Raw genomic sequence first — 20938 nt, forward strand, 5'->3', positions numbered from 1 at the left:
AGTCTGTCAGGCAAAGAGCCGGTGCGGGTGCTATGGCACGACATAGTCCAGTCTTTGGCACCAACCTCACCCCCGCACTGTCAGAAGAACAGCCAGAAGGTGGGTGAGACTGCTCCAAGAGAAGGTTGTCCTCGAGGTGGGTGAGATTGCTCCAAGAGGAGGTTGTCCTCAGTCCTGTAGTGGTTGCCTCTCCATGACAACATCAAGTGTTTGGGCCAAGTACAGAACCAACTCCAAAGGACCTCTGGCCTTCAGGGGTGTTGAGTTAATTTTATTAAAATCCTTCCCTCTCCTGAGCTACTTTGTGATCTTCTTCACAACCTGAAATGTTATGGGTGGGACTTTCTGGCTTTAGGTAGTGTCAATGAAGAGGGGTACAGCTGAGGGAAGTCACCCTCCGCTCTTCTTACAGTGAGAGGGCAGCACAAGGCACCGCTTCATCATGGATCACATGCCCTACTTTAGATCCATACTTTGGGATGAGACGAAGCATGCCCTGGAACTGCCTGGGTTTTTTGCATCAGGCAGCCTGTGGGGACTGGTTGGGACACGGGCTGAATCTCCCTGAGGGAGGACTTAGCTGAACTTAGCTGGCTTAACAGCAAGCTGCTGTCATGCTGTAAAATGAGCAAGCCTCCTTCCCTCCTCTTTACTACTTTGTGTTCCTCCCACTTCCTTCCTTTGCGCAGCAGTTTGATTCCATGGTGACCCAGTTTCTGGGATATAATCGTCATAGTGGTGCATACCTGTTTTTTCATGGCTAGCTTCATGTTGTTTGGCTTCTAGAACCAGCTCATGACTAAAAGGTCCAACAAATGCCCATGGCACCTCAAAGAAATCGGTTGAAATGCACTGGCAGGGAGGAAGAGGAGGACTCCATTTCAGCAACATGGTTAATAGATAGACTTTTCTGTACCGTCTTTCTCCATATGTCATGGTTCCAATTACAATGGTCGCTGTGGAACAGATTGCCCACATCAGTCTTATAAATGAGTATTTCAGTGTAAACACCTTCCCAGCCTCAGGCACAGTTGCAGTCCAAGAGCTTGGGTGCAGGCAGAAATCAGCCGGCTCTGCAGAGCGGCTACCGACCGGGCTGAGCTGGCGAAGAGAGATGAGGAAATGAAAGTTTAGGTCTGGGTGCCATCAGGCTGACCGCTCTCAAGAAAAGGTAAAGGAATTAAAAAGGGATCTCAATGAAGTTACACTAACTATGCCTTTTTATGACCTAGCTGTATCTCTCTGTTGAGCTTTGCCATTTAAGTAGTTGGTCTCAAACGTTGATTTCTCTGCTATGTGAGAAACAGCATTTCACTGACATTTTGTTTTTACAATTTATTTTTTTTTTTTTGAGCTGTTAAAAAGTCTAGTTTGGATAAAGGGACAAAGGTTTGAAAAGAGATGATGTTTTCCACTGAGAGTTGTACAAGGAACTGGCAAAGTCTATATGAAGTCATAATGTCATATGGATTTGCTTAGAGTGAAGGAATAATAATTCACATGTACACTTTATAGTCTGTGTGCTAAAGCTTAGCACAGCCTTCCTTTAAATCCTGACATGTGTTTTTTTCCTAGCAGAACAGAACCTAAATACTTGGTAAGTGGTGTAATGCAGTGGTAAAATGATAAAACTCATATTCAGCTAAAATTGTGCTTTACTGCCCTCTTGTTTCTTTTGGCTCAAGTGAGAAGAACAAAGAAAAAAAATGGAAAAGAAAGTATTAATGAAAATAGGGAATGGTGGTGCCAGACAGAGGATGTGACCTGTCAGAGCACTGATCTCAGGAGATTGTTCTAGGAATCCCAGCCAGGTTGGCAGCTACTGTTTGCAGCTTCTTGCTCCAACATCACACAGAAGTTCCTAAAGGCAAGCAGATGGAGAGTTTCTTCACTGAGTTTTAACTGACAGGATCCTGAGTCCTTTTAAGAAAACTGTGTTTTCCAGGAGTTTCCAGGCATAATCTTATTTTCTGTTCTAGCGCGTGGTGCATCAGCGATGAAGACTGAAAGGATTTTTAGTTTACATTAAGCAATGAATGCCTGTCTTGTGTGTATTATTGTACAGATGCCGTAGCTATTTCAAATCAGATTGGGCAAAACTTCGAGGAAAACTCTAAGGACTGGCAGAAGGATGTGGAATTCAAAACTGCTCCGAAGCCCGAGGAAGCCATGGTGATTTTGTTCAGACCTTGAATGACTAACCTGGTCTTTTCCACCATTAAGTGGAGGTGTATGAAAGGAGAGGGAAGCAAAGGGGGTAACAAAGTCTTGTTAACATGGCTTCACGTGGCGAATGAGCCTCAGGGATTGTCATACATTTGAATTCCTGTGAATTAGAGTGGACCAGACTCCTCTCATTAGAGATCCCACCCTGGGTCTAAACTTGCCAAGCGCATCTTCTCCCAGGCACTGATAATCTTCTGTAGATAACAGTTGTCATGAAGCGTGTCCATCCCCTCCTGCTCCGAATGCCACGTCCAACAAAAGCAAGTTTCAGTACAGTGGTTACAAAAACTATTTACACACCCGTTCAGAAGTTCGCATTTAGGTCCTAAGCCCTTGCTGAAACATACGGCCAGAAAACTGGGAACAAAGATTTTTCAGGGGAGATGTTATTGAGGAGGTAATTCTAAAATAATCTGGAAAGCTGATTTTCTGCATTCCTTTGTTAAGAGGAAGCCTCCTGAGAGCTGATAATAAAGAAGAAGGTCTTGCACTAAGTTTTGTTGAAAAATGCCCTTGAGCTTCTCTGGTCTGGAAACTGAGCAGACATCTCACAAGAATTGATGTCTTTCTCTCATACCTGAACAAAGACAGACTTAAATGATCATAAAAGTGGTATGCATTTATCTACACAGTGGTTTTAGAGGAGAACCATTTTCGTAGAGGCTAAGGAGTATTAAACTGAACAACACTGAATGGATATATATATATTTTTGAACCTCAGAAGTGGGAATATGACTCACTGAATAACATGGAGCTCTAAGTGGTTTGAATTTATGCTTTTTTTTATTCTTGAGCCCTTCTTTTATCCATACGCAAAATGAATTCATTGCATATAAAGTAGGCTAAAATTGCATTCACTCATCTCTGAGCTGATAAAAAAAAGCACACTATCAGTGTTTTCAAGAAATGGTACATTTTGATATGCCTTTTTTTGTTGTTAAATGTTAAATCAAATCAGTATTAACTCTGGCTCTGGGGGAAGAGGGGAGACATGTTAGGCTCACTTACATAGCAGCAACTGTGCGTAGGTGCAAGTCAACATTTAAGCCTCTGCTTTGGCCTCCACAACTCCACCGTGAGCTCTGCAGCTAAGCTGTCGCTTTCCCATTGTAAAAGAAACCCACTCAGTTCTGTTAGCTTTGGAGAGAGATCCTTTGACCAACCTTGTTCTTTTGATAGATTTCACTCTTTGGGAAAAGGAGAAAAAGCAAGTAATTAAATTAGCAAGTTGGCCGGCTGCAGTGGAAAGGAAATAATGATGGGCTGTGCCCAGGATAGAACAACACACCTATTTCATCTGTGCCTATTTTTGAACTGTCATTTATTTTGATTTATAACCATGGTTTTGAAATATTTTAATGATGAGAATGTACCTTGCTCCAAGATTTGAAATAGCACAGATGTCAAAGCCAATAAATATCACACCTTGAACTCAGACAATAAACCACACACACCAAGAAAGGGCCTGCATTTTTAATTAATTAGGTTTGTGCAGGAGGGAAACTGTTTCCGAAGAACTCCAAGGGAAGGGACAGTCTTTGTTAAAATGCCATCCTCTGACCCACGGTGCAGGATGGCGCTTAGAAGAAAAGCATTTTTGCATAGACCCTATCAGGGAAGATTCCCTGCTTGGTTTTGACATGATGCATCATATTCAGGTGCACCGTGGTATGCATTTAAGCCCATACAAAAAACAATTGCCAGAATTCTTGGCACATACGGTAAATTTGCGAAGAATGAGTCAGTGCCAAATCCACTGTGAGTAGTGTCCAAAAGAATCTTTAGCTTATTTTTATTGAGTAAACAGATAATTATCAGTGATCTTTGAAGTCAGGAAAAGACTCTAGTGTGGAGATTTAATTGACTAAATGGCTGACCATCCTAGGTAATGGACCGAGTATTTTTCACGCCTCCGTCACTGGCTCAGACATATCTAGCTCTAGTACTGGACATAAGTCACTATTATCTCCTATTGTTTAAAGAGCAGCTGCTATGAAAAAGATTAGGTGACCTCTATTTAACTCTTACTGGGCAAATAAGCCTATGTCAATCAACACTCAATTGGTAAAAAAGGGCAAGCCAACCTGAATAAAAGAAGAGCCCCAATACATGCCCTTTTCATTACCACTGTTGAACCAAACCTCTCTGTATTACTGGAATGTTTGTGTAAGCTCTATTACTTTCCCATTTCCAGACAGAACTCCAACCTGAGCTGAAGAAATACCACAAGAAAATTTGCTCTTACTGAATTTCCAGATGCTTGAAGCAGGTTGGCCTGGGAATTGCAGTGTACACTTCAGACCTCTTCCCTCCTTTTCTCTTTACAACCCTCATGATCCTGGTAGATAACCACCCTCCAGATCTGGTAAGCAACATGGATATCATCTTCACACAGCTGCACTGTCCTTTGTCTATCTCCTAGTAAGGGAGAGGGAGGGGGGACCCAAGGGCTCTGTGGTAAAAAGATGGTAGATATTGCCCTCCCCTTCTTTTATTCCCCACACTCCCCCAAGCAGTTTCCAGGTTTAAGGCTGAGCAGACACAGAGATGTCACTGGAATGAGCAGAGAAGGGCTTCCTGACTCATTAGAGACGAAAAACGTAGCTCCCAGAAGAGGGGTCAAAATAGGTGTTGGACAACACGGCTTAAACAGCAGGGCAGAACAGCTTGTTTTAAGCTGGTTAAAACAAGCAGTTTGGGAACTGGCTTTAGTTTCAACAGCCATGCACCTTAGCTCCTCCAGCTCAGCCTTTCCAGGAGGTATCTTCTGTTCTTTTGCTTTCCCCAGAGGAAAAGTGTACGACGGTATCAACCATCAGGCCAAAGCCCAGATCATCAGATAAGTTCATGGTGATGACCAAGGTCAGGCTGGGGAGTCAGCCACTGGGTCAGGGTCGGGACCATTGGAGCGCATGGCCAGGCAGGGTCATGACCACAGCTTATCACGAGCAAGGCCAAGAGCGAGAGATGCTTAATCAGCTTCCAAGGAAAGCACTGTGGGCCCTGGCTGAGGCCTGTCCGTGGCACGGCATTGACATGCTCTCCCAGTGTCACCATCCTGCTGTATGCATACGTGAGGGAAAGCAAAGTTCATGCATGCAAAAGGTGAGAAAATTTGCAGGGGACTATAATTTCATGTGAGAGTGCTGGTTCCACTATTTCTGGTGTCCCCGCCAATCCACCCTTGCCAAGGACGGGCCGAAGAACAGTACCACCTATGTTCCCTCTGCCAAGCATTTTAGCCATCCTAAGATTAGATTTTTGGGTGCCTGAGAGATGGTGAGCAAAAGTAATTTCAAATATTTCATTTATGCATTTGATTTAAATATTTCTTTCCACAGCTTGTGTAGAGATCCAACCCTGTAACCACCCCAGACAGTGAGCGGGCAGGATTGCTTCCCACTCTTTCTTTCGTAAACACTATAATACTTTATTTATATTCTTCCTGGATATTTTGGAAATCAAAGGATTCTGCTCAACCACTCCTAGAGATGTGCTTAACGGGGTAAATGCCTAATTTAAAGTCAACAAGTGCGACATAAATCATGCACAGTCTATAGACTTACAGGAAGGATGTGGATCACACTTAAGTTAAATCTGCAGCACATTTTTGGTGAACGAACATTGCAGAGCCCCGACACCGGCTCGACAAGGATCGTTTCAGAGCAAGCGGATCCTCGGGCGGCACAAGCAGGCTCTCTCCTGAAGGCTGCAGTGGTCCCACTCGGGGCATAACGCAGTCACCCTTCACAGCCCTCCCCGCTGCACTGAGTCACCAGCCTGATTCAGAGCAGCCCTGGTAAAGTGCCCTCAAACTCTCCTTTGCCCACCTGCACAGCCTCCTCAGGTTGTGTCAAGCTTTTACTACCTGTCAACGAGTATTATTCAGAACTGTTGACAAATCACAATAGGAATTGCCTCCTGCCTTTAAAAAATTATATTCATACGGAACTTGGCACTTGTTCTCATGTTATTTCAGGAGTTCCAATTCTAGTTCCAAGTTAAAACCAAGAAAAGCAGAAGTGGAAATATTTTTTTAATAGTTGATCAAGGTTTTTCAGACCTTGACATGGCTTCAGATTCAATCTAGCTTGCCAAATTTGGGATGAAGGTTTAAACCTGTTTAAAAGTTTCACAGGAATGACAGGCATTAGTAGTTAGAACAGAGAATATGAAGCAAATGTTCTGAATTATTTTTCAGATACCATCCTGGGATAGTTGTGGACCCACAGAGAAGCTCTGAAACTCTCTGTCTCTGTTTCTTAATAGATATACAGGAAATAATAGTTATAATTACACCTTGTATAATAACTGCAGTACGTTAAAAATTATTATTTAATACTGTTCCTATTAGTACTGCTCCGAAAGGCGATATAAAAGTGGTTAAGCAGCAAACAAAAGACATGTTAAAGCTAAATTGCATTAAGGCTCAAACCCAGCTAAGGACTTAAGCACATGCATAACTTCAAGCAGTAAGTATTAATGTCTCTCACATATATAATATTATGCATATGCTTAAGTGCTTAACTGGACTGGAGCCTAAATTCACAAAAGCAACAAGGACTAAATCTCTCTACCCTTAAATTTTGCACTTTTGCCTAATATTCACTTTAGTACTCTTTAAATTAATGATTTTCTGTATATTTTTTTAAAAAATGTACTTTAAAATGGTATTTATGAGTACGTGCATGTGCATGTATATGTGCATGTGTGTGTGTCTGTAGTCTAGGCATCTTTTTAAAAATGCTCCCAATCCTTCCTGATGTAAATATTTTCCAGTTGAGCGGCTCATCCACATGCTACTGCATTTACTCAAATAACGCCGAAAGGTTCTTTTATTAGAATTTTCCCACCAAAACGAGTGCACTGGCATGAATCCCACCACTGCATCTGCAAGACGCTAGACATCCCCACAGCCTCTAAGGGACCAAAATGACACCAGTCAGCCCTGATCTGAAAGCTGTGCAAGTCTGTCAAAGGGGTACTGTGTTTTCAGCAGGACTTATAGTGTTACTCGCACATAGCACAGTGCTTAATGAAACAACCTCCCTCCAAATCACATCTGGGTAGTGTTCAGCTGCCTGGGAGAGCACAGGGAACAGCCATAGGTCTCTTGACCAGCCGTCATGGAGACATAGCAACAGTCTGACATGGTTAACACTAGGAAGCCTAGATACGAACTTCTAAAATTCTTGCGATGAGAGCCGTATTCAGGGTGCTATATGTAGGTGTGACTTTTATCCAAACAAATCACAGAATCCCAGAATCCCAGGCTGGAAGGGACCTCGGGGACCATCTAGTCCAACCTTTCTGGGAAGAGCCCGGCCTAGACAAGACGGCCCAGCGCCCTGTCCAGCCGACTCTTGAAGGTGCCCAACGTGGCCGAGCCAACCCCTTCCCTGGGGAGATTATTCCAGTGGTGACTGTCCTCACTGTGAAAAATGTCCCCCTCGTGTCCAATCGGAATCTCCCCAAGAGCAACTTGTGTCCATCCCCCTTGTCCTCTCCATGGGACTCCTTGTGAAAAGGGAGCCTCCATCTCCTTTGTAGCTGCCCCTTAAGTACTGTGTTACTTAAAACGTACCTAACCAAAACTGGATTTTATTTTTACCAAAACATGAAATGACTATTTGTACGGCTTTTTGCTTTGAGTTTTCAAATGATTTTTTAAGATGAAAGTAACGATGACTTTCTCCTATTTCTAGAGTTAAATGAAGCTGTTCCAAAAGTTTCCAGCAAAGATGGGTGTGTCTCAGATTACTTAGAGCTCCAGTTTAGTTTCACTAAGGGCCCGACTCTTTAGATGTTTATCTGAATTTCCTCTGAATGAGTCAGATCTTCAGGCAAGATGTTTGTAGGTGCCATAAGGGAGCCTTTCTCATGGTCAGTCAGCTTCTTTTCCTTGGATGCCCTCTGGAACATGGAAGCATGATACCCTTTGTGTGACTAAATCACATCGCCACAGGAGAAGGTCTTCATTTGAAAGCGTCAGCAGCTGGAGAACTCGCTATAAGCCATTCTATTTGCTATTTAACTTCGTTGGTACAAAATTGTGACCTGTTTCCAAATTGCATATATGTGAAGCATCATCTTATATTTTTTCCCTTTGACTTGAAAGCCTTGACAGTTGGTAAACTGCTTTCTCTCCATGAAGTTACTTAAACCACATAGTTTCCTGAGCAACACTTCCTATGCATTCTTTTCAATCTTATTTTATTTTCTCCTCCCAAACTCTCTTTCTAGCTGTTGTCAAGACAAAGGAAGTATTTTATTAATGATATTTTTAGTTTCAAAATTAGAAAGTCTGCAAGTAACTCTTGGTATCACCAACAGGTTAAAAATTTTGACTTTTCTCTCTTTTTCCACCTCATTAAATCTGTTTTTATGACCCATTTCATCAACTCACCCTACCATCATGTTTCTTTCCAATCTCCTCCATTATTCTAAATCCTGTGAACCACTACAGGACAAAGTCAGTCTCATTCTTTGTTATTTTGACTTTCTGTATATACGCTCTTCATCCTAAAAAAATAATTTAAAAAAAAATTACTGTAGATTCAGTGGTAATCCCAGTTCTCACCTTGAATTTCTTTGGCAAAATATTTCTGTAAATGGAAATACAATTGGAAGGGAGAACAACAGGCACAAAGAAGGAAAAAACTTTTAAAGGGTGTTTTTCCCAATTTCAAGGAAAAAAATCACTTCTCATTTCTTTTTCTATTGTGGAACAGTCTAGGATCAGATAAAAAAGGATACTCATGCTCCCTTCTTTGCAACTCTTTATTGTTGCAAAGCACGTTTTATTGGTATAAACGACATATTTTAGGATGCTATAGGTTAGAAATGGATCTAAGCATATGCTAAAAGGTCAGCTTTAAATTCTAAATCTGTATTTCAGCTTCCAGTGTTCCTGTAGCATCAGTCACAGTACTTGTGGATCCAGGTCAGTTTAGGAGCTGCGGGGTAATGGTAAGACCTCAATGGGCTCTGTGACGCCATTTCAAATAGTCGTCACTTCAAGCTTATCCAAAGTTTGTCTGATAGATTCAGTCTTGGGAAATTGTGCGGAAATAGTCAAACAAGCAAGATTTTAAATCAGATTAAAATACTCTGTGCTTTGGGATGGATCACGACTGGAAAATTTTGTTGTCACATTTTCTGTTAGCTCTTTCAGTCTTCACTGAAACACAGAAATCAAACAATCTATTAGAAAAGTCTCCCAGTCCTGGCTTTGTATTTTTAATGGAATTTGTTTATATTCTTATTTTTTCCATTCCATTTATGACTTTATTTTATGCCTCAGTCCAAAAGCACCATTGAGAAAAAATGATGCATCAGTGAGATACTTAATCTAAGATGAATCAGGAAAAGAATTACCATAATAAATCTACTGCTACAGACAGATCTTATTTGAGCTTACTTGGCCTGAGGGCGTGACAACGAGAAGTCATGCTAACACTTGTAGAGGATGTTCCTGTTAAAATACACATATTTTTAACTCAACTCCCACCCAGGCTGTGTATCTAGATGTTGTGAAACAATGGTATCTTTCTTCACAGGACATAGGAATTTAAAAGAGTGAAAATGCAGAAAACAAGAATGAAGAGGTGCCTTAGAGATCCTGGAGAACACCAGATGGAAAAATAGTAAAAGTTATTATTTCTACTGAAGAGGAACTGGTCAGCACCCATGTACCACCAGTATATCATGACTGTTCTGTGGCTTGACTGCTCAGAAATGCCCCAGTTTTCGTATTTCCTTTCATATTTTTAAGCCAAGGAAGGAATAGAGATCACAGATGTACTATCACACCTGAACTCTGAAAAGAGTGGCACTCCTAACAATTGATGCATGAACAAAAGCCAGTTCGTACCTACTGAAAGGCTGAACGGGAGGCGTTTCCATAAGCCTTGAAAACATGATAAATTAAGTTTATGTTTCAACAAAGTATTACAGTTCGGCATTTTTGTGTATGAACCACTTTATGTACCAGTGACTGTGATAACAACGCACTCCTACAAAATATTGGTATCAACACATGTATTTTGGAAGAGAACAATGCAAGCCTTCACAGTCATTCAAACTAAATCAGTAACAAAATGCAAGCATGTCTGTATTTGCGGTGTAAATAACATCATCAAATAAACAGGTGAATGGACCACTGAAGAAGAAAAATTCAGACTATACAGAATAATCTTTAGATTCTATACATTAGTTGATAAATACAAATGCTTGAATTTCTTCCTTCAGGTGTTTTAATTAAGGATAAATGCCTAGAACCAGCTTTCTCATTTTTCAGTGTCCAAGACAAATGGCCTCGCTAAATTACAAGCTCCTGCCGTTACTTCTAGCACAGACGTACCTACAACTGCACCCTCCAGCTCCTGGAAAACACATCTTAAACCCTTTTGATCTAATCACAGCACAGCAGTATCTTTCTTGCTCGAGCTTCCAACCAATAGGGCTTCTTTAAGGATTATTTTTCCTGCTTTAAGAGAAACATTGAAATATGTCAGTCTAGAAAGACCTTAGCCGCAAAGCTTTCCTTGCTTTTGTGTCTCTGACCGTAGATGAGGTAGCATCTGTAACTGGCTGCCAAACGGAATTTGGATGACTCCCTTCCAGGCCTCTGACTGAAATCTGCTCTCACTCTGTCCCCCAGAGCTCTGAAAATATCGTATGTGTAAATCAGTGACCAAGAAATGGAGGAGAAAAGCACAAATTTACATTATTTCGGCATGCGTAGCAGTTATTTCACTTACATTAATATGTAACGACCTTAAATGATTATCCAAGGCCAGCTTGTGAGTACTCATAAGCCTAGGGGTAATGCTTTGCAGTGCCTCAGGAACACCAAGCAATGTATATTTAGATAGAGGTGCCAGAGCCTTCATGGAAATTCTATGCACTATTCTGTTGGTAATTAGTTTTAGATCAACTTCATCCACGGCCGTGTGGAGCAATTCTTTTAACTGGCACTAGCAACTTTGATTGTTATGATTACGATTAAAATCTTAAATATCAATTACTTTTGTTTAGAACGGTAAAAATAAAATTAAACTTCGAGTAAAAGTTCAGAGCAACATTGGAATGATAATATTTTGCAGTGCTGTAGGTTTACGAGAGATATATGATTTCCAGCAATAACAAAAGGGTGAATTCTCCAACTCAGGCAATCTTTTCCAGTCCTAAATTCCTATATTAGAGACCTTCATAAAGCAAAATCAGTGTAGATGTTGTGAATTTAACCTCAGCATCATTATCAGTCGTTCAAGTAGAGAATCTATAAAATGTTACCTGCTGAAAAATGATCTTCTGGCACAATCTTAGATCAAAACTTGACAGTTTTGAAATGTCTTTAATAGTTTCCACTTGTTCTCACAGCTTAAAATAAAAGTGAATTATACCTTTATTAAAAGAGTTTAAAAGATTATCCATGGAATTCCTCAAACATGTCCATTTCCGTGCTTGCATTTGCCCGTGCTATTATCTCTACTGCAGGTAGAAACTGCTGTACGTCTACATGCTGAATTTATATCCCGACCAAGCAACAGCCTACTCAAACTGTGTGTACAAATAGGTTCAAAAGCCATTTCTTATGTGGAAATTTAATAACATTTGATATCTTTTAGAGGTATTTGACATGTTTTAAAAGTTTTTTTTTCTGTATTTACTGAAATTCATTTGACTAAGTTAAGGTAGAAGCCAACAGGTCATGTCTGTTCATGGAAGGTTCTATATATCCGCTGGCTGGCACAGGATGAGAAGCAGCTGCCAGTTCCCTCAGCTTCTCATCCCAACACATCTCACAGTTTCTTTCATTCTCTGAAAACTAGATAACATTTCTCTGACTGAGTTTTCATGTATTTTCCCTAAATGTTTTGCCAACTATTGTGCCAACTGCAGAGGCCCCATCCAAGTCAGTATACCACAGGTGTGCCATTCCCTAGCTCACTGACGAGAACTTGTAGCCAACCGATGTCCTGAAACAACAGAGGAATAAAAATTGCTTTGTAACTTCTATTTATCTTTCTTTTTTTCTTTCCCTTTTTCTTCATCGTCTGTTTTTACAAACCTACAGAAGGCAAGAAATAACTTGGCTGCTGGTATAAACCTACACTGATTTAAGCACTTAGATTTAAAACAAATAAAAACATTTTCCAATAACGCAAATGTTGTGCCAACAGCCGGAAGAGCTCAAATGATTGCCGTATCCCCCTCCTTATAACCAAACCAGTACTGACACCTAAACTAAAATAGGATTTACAGATAGATGATGAGTGAAACACTATGAAAAGATCAACTAATAGGTGATGATTATTGAAATGTAATTGACCTGCAGATGATATGTTTCCAAGGCTCAGTTTTAACATTTTCAAAATTCCCAAGAGAATTCAAAGGCAAAATGTATCATCCACTCTTCCACTCTTCAATAGCTCAGTTGATCTCAAAAAATATATTTGGTTGGGTTGTATAAATTCAAGCAAATTAGATTAAATACCGGAACACAGACATTTGCTATATGTTTGATTCAAGTATAAGCCAACGAAATCAACAAAAACAGTCTCTGGCGGTATTGCAGAGACATTCAGTTTATACACACTCGCATTAAAAATCACTGTTAATTCATCACTGAACAGGAACTGTATTGAATCCAAATCATAAGCTGTTCTGGTTTTACATATCAATATGTTGTTATTAGTTATTGAATTTTTGAACTGATGTTTGACCTATATATATGTGTATAGTGCAGACTTTTATCAACTGAAAAATTATTTCAAGACTTCAGTAATATTTTGCATTGCAAATGTAGTCTTGGGAAAACACACTAATTGCTTCCTTCTTTAGTACATTTCGATAGATACTGTTGAGTAATGGAACAAAAGTGCTTAGGAAAAAGCGTTGCCCTCAGACGTTCCTTGTGTTCCGTGAGAATTGTGTGGTCACGTCACGAAGCTGGCTCCCACATAACGCACGTTGAACAGAAGGGTGGCGTGAGGAGACGGGGTGAGGCTGGGATTGCTCGCAGATTTTCGTTTCTTCTCCCTCGGCAGCTGTCCGCGGCATTTGTTCACCTGCCGCGTAAACATTGTGAAAGGATGTGGTACGTTGAAAAGATGCTAACCTCCGAGATGATATCTGAGCAGCCGTCAGCGTGCTTGCAAGCATACTGCAATCAACACAGAAGATTTATTTTAGAGACATGATAAGGGTGGGGTTGACTGCAGCTTTTTGTTTAAAATGGTCCGAAGATTGCTATGGCAGTGGCTAGGGTAACAGCAAAAACAAGGAACCAGCCAATATAGCATATACATATATTACATATGCTGCCTCTTTTACATCAGCTGATATGGCAGAGCTTCAACTCCCCTAATAGCTTTTCCATTTGGCCCGTGGAAACTTAGTCAACCTTAAATTCAGATGGAGTGAACACCCGTTTCAAGGGTTCAATTCAACTGTCACAAGCAGCCTAGTGCAAAGGAGATTTACAATATGATCGAACTACATAATATTCCTGGAAACTCATGCTAATGTCTTTAAGTAAACGGGTAATACTTAAGACCTTTAAGAATGATTTTCAGTTCAGCAGGTGCCCAGAATTTTAACACTTTCTCAAGTACAATGAACATAGCAAGAAACTTGGTGAAGTTCTGAATATCTCTCTCCTCCACCCCTGCTTTTATTCTTGTGTTTCCTTACTTATATATTTTTGGTGAAGAAAACATAACCACTATAGGTACACTCAGAAAAGGATTCCTAGAGAGTGCCACAGAAAATTAGCCTCCTCAGCTGGCTTTTTAAAAACTTATCACAGTGTTCAACTCTACCAACTGTTTGTGTTACTTATCGGATAATAGTTTATCTATTTTTATTTCCTCTCTGTAGAATTCTGGGACCACATCTGTCTAATTTATCTTTATCCATTTCTAAAGAATTATTCTATTATCCATGATTTTAGTAGAAAATAATACTTTCTACTTACTGTCATTCAGAAGGACTGATTATTTTTGAGAGTTTCTCAGAAGCAAAAAAAAAAAAAGAAAGAATTAAATCACACATAATTATTGCAAAGTTCAATTAAGTGAAACATGAGGTGAGAAAAATGAGATCTGGACTCACTGAGGACCAATGTCTTTCAATAGCCTTTAATTTTGGTGTATTCATGTGTTGGCCCATACACATTTACCAGAATGGAAGCCTCTCAGCTGGTGATGGGAAAACCTTCAAGGGAAGGTTTGTGGCAGGTACCTATTCCAGCTTGTGCACACGTAAATGACACGGGCTTTCCACCAGCGAAGCATCTCGCTATGAGAGAGTCTAGAGCCAGGATTCCCAAACCTATCAAATTTGGGTTACTGAAATTGTGAAGTTCAAAATCAGTCTGTATTAGGGTTTTGTAAGAAATGCAAATATTTTCAGGCAGCTAACTTGGGTTTTTCGTATAAATTAATAAGTCTGTAATTTGGAAACACTGCTTGCTTTCATCTTTCTCCTACTCTTATATGTAACTTTAAACATTTGTGGAAATGGGTCACTGGCTGAAATGTAATAGTTTTGCCAAAGGTGGAAGTCAAACAAGGAAGACAGATTAAGTGTAAATTCTTCGGAGCTGGCAGAATTAACTAGAATTCTGTTTAACAACTCAATTCTGAAATTATTAATGACTTGTCCTTGCCAACCTAAAAAAAATTTGTAGCTGTGGATTTCTTCTAAAGCCATATATCTTATTAATTTTAATACATTTTCAGCATAATCAGTCGTAATACAATGGAAAACTCATTGAACATAAAGTAATCCATAAGGTGCTGTATGGATTTCATTTCTTGAGAGAGAAGATTCATAAGGAGACTGCTCTTTCAAGTTAACTGTTCCATAAGGGTGAAATCATCAATTTAGAATACGGGCAAAAATCAAAGCATGTCTTATTTTACAGACACAGTAATTTGGCATTAATCCCTGCTCCCACTGAAGTCAACAGTAGATTGTTGCTGACTTCATCAAGAACCTAATCAGTGCTGCGGTTTGGGACAATAAAACACGTTCTCCTAGTTCTCCCTACAGAACAATACTCCTGGGCTTGGAGATCACCTTGTATTTTCCCTGGACTGAGATCACTCCGCTTTGCAGAGACAGTGAGCTGTGTAAATAGTGCCAAATCTATGTACTACATTTCAACATCCTGCAAATTTGAGTAGCTAGTTCTGTATAGGGGTTGGCTGGTCTGGCAGCCTAGATCTTCAGAAGCTCATCACTGCTGCATTCAGCGATCACGGTTTTTCAAGGGAGTGTTTATAAGTGAGTAGTTTTGCACCTGCAATAAGTTCCTTCGGTACTGTGAGTACCATTAGCTGAGGGAGCATGCTTGCCTGCGTATGTGTAAGATGCCAACTATATCCCAATACACAAATGTTTTTATGTTTTAATATAGAAATTAATCTTATACACAGATTTATATAAAAATGATTTTAGACATATAGAATAATAGAATCACAGAATGGTTTGGGCTGGAAGGGACCTTTAGAGGCCATCTAGGCCAACCCCCCTGCAATGAGCAGGGACAGCTTCAACTAGACCGGGTTGCCCAGAGCCCCGTCCAGCCTCACCTTGAATGTTTCCAGGGATGGGGCATCAACCATGTCTCTGGAAAACCCGTGCCAGTGTCTCCCCATCCTCATTGTGAGAAATTTCTTCCTTATATCCAGCCTAAATCTACCCTCCTTTAGTTTCAAACCACCAGCCCTTGTCCTGTCACAACAGGCCTTGCTAAAGAGGTTGCCCCCACCCTTCCCACAGCCCCCCTTTAAGCACTGGGAGGCCACTGCCCCGTCCTCCATGTGCCTTAGGATAGCTTCTGGGAGGATCTGTTCCATGATCTTACTGGGCACAGAGGTGAGGCTGGCAGGTTGGTAGCTCCCAGGGTCCTCCTTTCTACCTTTTTAAAAATGGGCATAATGCTTCCCTTCTGCTGCTCACCAGGGACTTCACCTGACTGCCACGATTTTTCAAATATCATTCAAATATCAAATATCATATATGTTGTTGGGCTCTGAATCTGTAACATGAGGGACTGTTGTGACTACATGGTTTCTTTTAAAGGTTTTGTGCCACAATATGAACTAAAGAAGAGATAGTGTTCTACCAGATTATGGTCATTTAATATGCACACACTATTATTACTGATACCTTAAACTACTGATAACAGTGATCAATACATTTAATCTCATATAATCAAATTCTTTGTACCATTCCCGTACCTAACAATTCACCAAAAGTCTCATGCTTTTAGTTGTGGGTTTTTTTTATATTGGTCTCTGTTATTTCTTGACATACATTTTATCTCAGTCCATGCAGTCTAAAGTCATAGTAGTATAGTGTGAAAATCTATGACCAGAAGTTCAAAGACAGATAGATTTGAACATCTATTGGACTAATGTTTTAGTTACGGCTTGTATTATTGTGTTACTTGCCTGTGTGTTCCGTTCTAACACCTTTTTGATTCACAGTTCAATTGTGTAGAATTTTGGAAACATAGTTGTTTGAAGCTTAAATTGCATTTACTTAAATGAAATTTGCCTCTCATGAACAGCAAATTGTCCAAAACAATAATGACCTTAAATACTTCCTTAACTCAAAAAGTCTTTTGTTAAAGTAATAAATCACTGTGAGAAGATGGAATTACGCTTTTTGACCTGAAAGAGAGTGCAGATGTCACCGGAATGTTTCGACCCATTCTTCTTCCAAAAGGTCTCTCAGGAAATAATTCACATATGAAACTCACAACTCTTCCAAAGATTTAAAAAGTATTTATTTCATTGCACCTTCTCTATGCTACCATATATAATCCCTCATAAAATGGATATTGTAAGATATTTTGGAGTAATTCTTTCTAAAATTTCTTTTTATTACAGTTGTTGTTTATGAAGTCTGGGCTGCTTTCTCATTCCCCTTTCCAGCAATGTTCAGTGAAGACTCACTGACAATGAACGGTTTTTATTGTCATCTATAATATGGTAGTGCTGCACTGGAGAGTTTGCAACACCATTTAGTTTAAAACTGGCAAGCCAGCATGGGTTCTGTTTTAAAGTCATCATTGGCTTCATCGAGATCCTTTGAAGGGAAAAGCCTGGGGACAAAGGGAAAAAAAAAAACCAGAATGAAGCAAGGTTCGGCGCTGTGTAAAAGAATTACATTAACATACAATATTCAGATAATATCTAAAACTGTGGTCCAATACTAATGGAAATCTAGGAGAATGGTCCAGAAATCTTCTTCTCATAGGATTTTTCCCTGTTCACATAGGTAAACTCTTAGAAGTGAGAGCTAGTTGAAAGCTAGTTGCGAGAAAAGCTAGTAGAAAGCTAGTTTTATTTTTCATTAGAAAACAAAACTGCAATTCTTATTCCTAATCGAAAGGTATAAGGACTATTTACTTTCATTTATAGATATTTATACACTTCAGGTTAAAAACCCAACAAAATCCACTATTTTTATCTCCTTTTTTTTCTTTTCCATTTTGTCTTCCTCTTTCTGTTTCATGACAAAAAATAAAAAGGAAAATGTAGAAAAGGAAAGAAAAAGAACTTTTTTTGTTTCATCTTATACTTTGGGGGAACTGTAAAACTACCAAACAACCTGTATGGGAAATTTTAAAATCTTGGTGTTTCTTTTTTTTCCGCCTAGAAAGGGGAATGTACTTTTCAACATAAGTTCATAAAATTTTATATTGAAAGCATTTTACAGGATCAAGCTCTAAGCTTTCTTTAAAGAAGAAAAAATCAAGAAACTTAGGGCAGTGTTTCAGTTTAAGTTAATTTCTTATGCTGTGGTTCAGTGAGATCAGCAGTCTAAGAAAATAATCAATAAACCCTTTCTCACATGAATGAGAATCAGCAAGTCATAAAAACAGGCTTCTTCAGTTCTGCGGTTTTCATTATGTAGCAGAACCTTTTGAGAACAGGAACGCTCCCCCTTGCCCACATTTAAGTCATGCAAAGAGCCTCCGTTGCGGGCAGCCCCGCTGACAGCAGCGCTTTTCAATGCTCGCCGCATTATCCATTATCCACCAGAACCAGGGACTGTGAGCTCGCAGGGTGACTTGTGTACAACACACGAGTGACGGAGCGTGCCTCCTGGGAGCGTAGAACCCCAGAATCCCAGACCGGTGGGGGTTGGGAGGCACCTCTGGAGCTCACCCCGTCCCACCCCTGCTGGAGCAGGCACCCCCAGAGCAGGGGCACAGGGCCGCGTCCAGGCGGGGGGTGAATGTCTCCAGGGAAGGGACCCCACAGCCTCTCTGGGCAGCCTGTGCCCCTGCTCTGGCACCCGCACAGGGAAGGGGTTTGTCCTCATGTTCAGGGGGAGCTTCCCGTGTTCCAGCTTGTGCCCGTGGCCCCTTGGCCTGGCGCTGGGCACCACTGAAAAGAGCCCGGCCCCATCCCCCTGACACCCACCCTTCAGATATTTATAGGCACTGATGAGATCCCCCTCAGCCTTCTCTTCTCCAGGCTGAACAGACCCAGGTCTCTCAGCCTTTCCTCCCAAGGGAGATGCTCCAGCCCCTGATCCCCTTGGCAGCTCTGCGCTGGCCTTGCTCCAGCAGCTCCCTGCCCTTCTTGACCTGGGGGGCCCAGACCTGGCCGCAGCCCTGCAGGTGTGGCCTCACTGGGGCAGAGCAGAGGGGGAGGAGAACCTCCCTCGCCCTGCTGGCCACACGCCTTTCCATGCACCCCAGGGCACCGCTGGCCCCCTTGGCCCCACGGGCCCGGTGCTGGCTCAGGGTCATTTCCTTAGCTTGCCTGTGAGGATGCTGTGGGAGACGGTGTCAAATGCCTTGCTGAAGTCAAGATAAACAACATCCACTGCTCTCCCTCTGATGATGCAACCAGTCACACTGTCGTGGAAGGCTATCAGGTTGGTCAGGCATGATATCCCCTTGGTGAATCCATGCTGACGACGTCTGATAACCTTCTTTTCCTCTACATGCCCGGAGATGACCTCCAGGATGAACTGCTCCATCACCTCTCCAGGGATGGCAGTGAGGCTGACTGGCCTGTAGTTCCCCAGGTCCTCTTTCTTGCCCTTTTTGAAGATGGGAGTGACATTTGCTGTCCTCCAGTCCTCGGGCACCTCTCCTGTCCTCCACGACCTTTCCAAGACGATGGAGAGTGGCTTGGCAAGAACATCCACCAGCTCCCTCGGCACTCGTGGGTGCATCCCATCAGGGCCCATGGATTTGCAAGGATTATATATAAAACTAATATTTGTGAAGGTTTTGTGTTGCTCATTAACTCAGCTTTGCCTTTTTTATTTATGTGAAGCTTCATTGGGTATCTCTATCCAGCTTATACCCTCTGCTTCCTCAGCAAATAGACTGGAAAAGGATTTCAAAGTCATACAACTTATTGACAAGATTTAGTCTTTCATAAACAAGTTTTTGCTAGAAATGAATATGCTCAAAACTCATTTAAATCATTTTCCTTTCACATTTTTGCTTGCAAGGAATTTTCCCAGTATATTTCCATAATTCTGACAAAAGTCTCTGCAAGCAAAAAGGGCTTTCGTGTCTATTAGCATCTACAGGGACACAAGGCAGTTTGTTTTTTAAGGTAGGTGTGCCTTATATGCTCAGGTTATTGTTTTTTTAACACAAAGCGTTTGAAAACTCCACAAAATTTTCAGTAACAAGGTTGATTACCTATCATTTCAATTCTCTATTTGTTTCAAAATATTTCCAATTATCTATAGATTTCAAACTTTCTTTTAGAGAAAGGTTTCTTTCTCTTGCCTTGTTTTTAGCGAAGAAGTCTTGAAAATTTAGATAGAATTTAGCTCTTTCAACAAGGGTTTTTTTTTTAAAAAATACAAATATTAGTTAAAGAAACACTCTTCTTAACTTTTTTCCTTTTATATCTGGATGGCAATGAAAGGTACCTACATTATAAACTTCATAAACTGACCTTAAGGTTCCATCTCAAGATAAGTTTAACTCACCAGTGTATTATGGTCCCATATGCTCCTAGAGCATCTGTATGTTAGTTCACTAATATTCAGTTAATTAAGTAGTTTTAAATGTCAGTTTTAAATTCAAAATTGTTAGTTTTACCTCTGAGTTACTTACAGTTTGGGTGATTTCCTGATACAAAACTGTCTACAGAAGAACTGTGAGCAAAGACCTTAAGATGTAGTTAAATAATTTCTTAAAATAACATTTTCAACTAATAAAAATATTACTTTTATCAGGTACATTACAAATGGATTTGTCATCTGCACTTCTGGCGAATAAACTTTTGAACTTTACACATCTGTTGTCTAGTTCATCCAACAACTGAAAGTGGATAGATCTGCTACGTGTTTATACAGCATGTGTGTCTCTGTGTATATTAAAAATTCCCACCAAAACTGTGTACAGCTTTCGGTCAGACACCCAGGGTTGAAATGGCCTTGCATCTAGTAAAAATTTAATTGGAAGGAGAGCTATTTCAGTCCCAGTCTTGGTATTTTTCTCCTCAGGCTGGCAAGAGTTGGGAGAATATACACCCAGGTCCAGAAGAAACCGCCCCCCCCCATATTTCAGCTCCTGCTTGTAGTCCTGGTTTTGTCAAAGTATGCACCAACTTTTATTTTCTTCTCCCTGAGAGCTGCTGACAAAATATAAGCTACATTTAACCCAGGATAGTGGGGCCACATCTTCTTTAGCTAACTTTATGCCATC

At 40.6% G+C, this 20938-nt stretch overlaps 1 pseudogene; it reads right to left on the reverse strand.

Annotated features, from left to right (window-relative positions):
- Window positions 1-19455, reverse strand: part of LOC135312382 (uncharacterized) — a 44021-nt pseudogene extending 24566 nt beyond the window's left edge.
- Window positions 19456-20938: the final 1483 nt, after the last annotated feature.

Source organism: Phalacrocorax carbo, chromosome 3 (genome assembly GCF_963921805.1).
Source record: "Phalacrocorax carbo chromosome 3, bPhaCar2.1, whole genome shotgun sequence".
Classification (NCBI taxonomy): domain Eukaryota; kingdom Metazoa; phylum Chordata; class Aves; order Suliformes; family Phalacrocoracidae; genus Phalacrocorax; species Phalacrocorax carbo.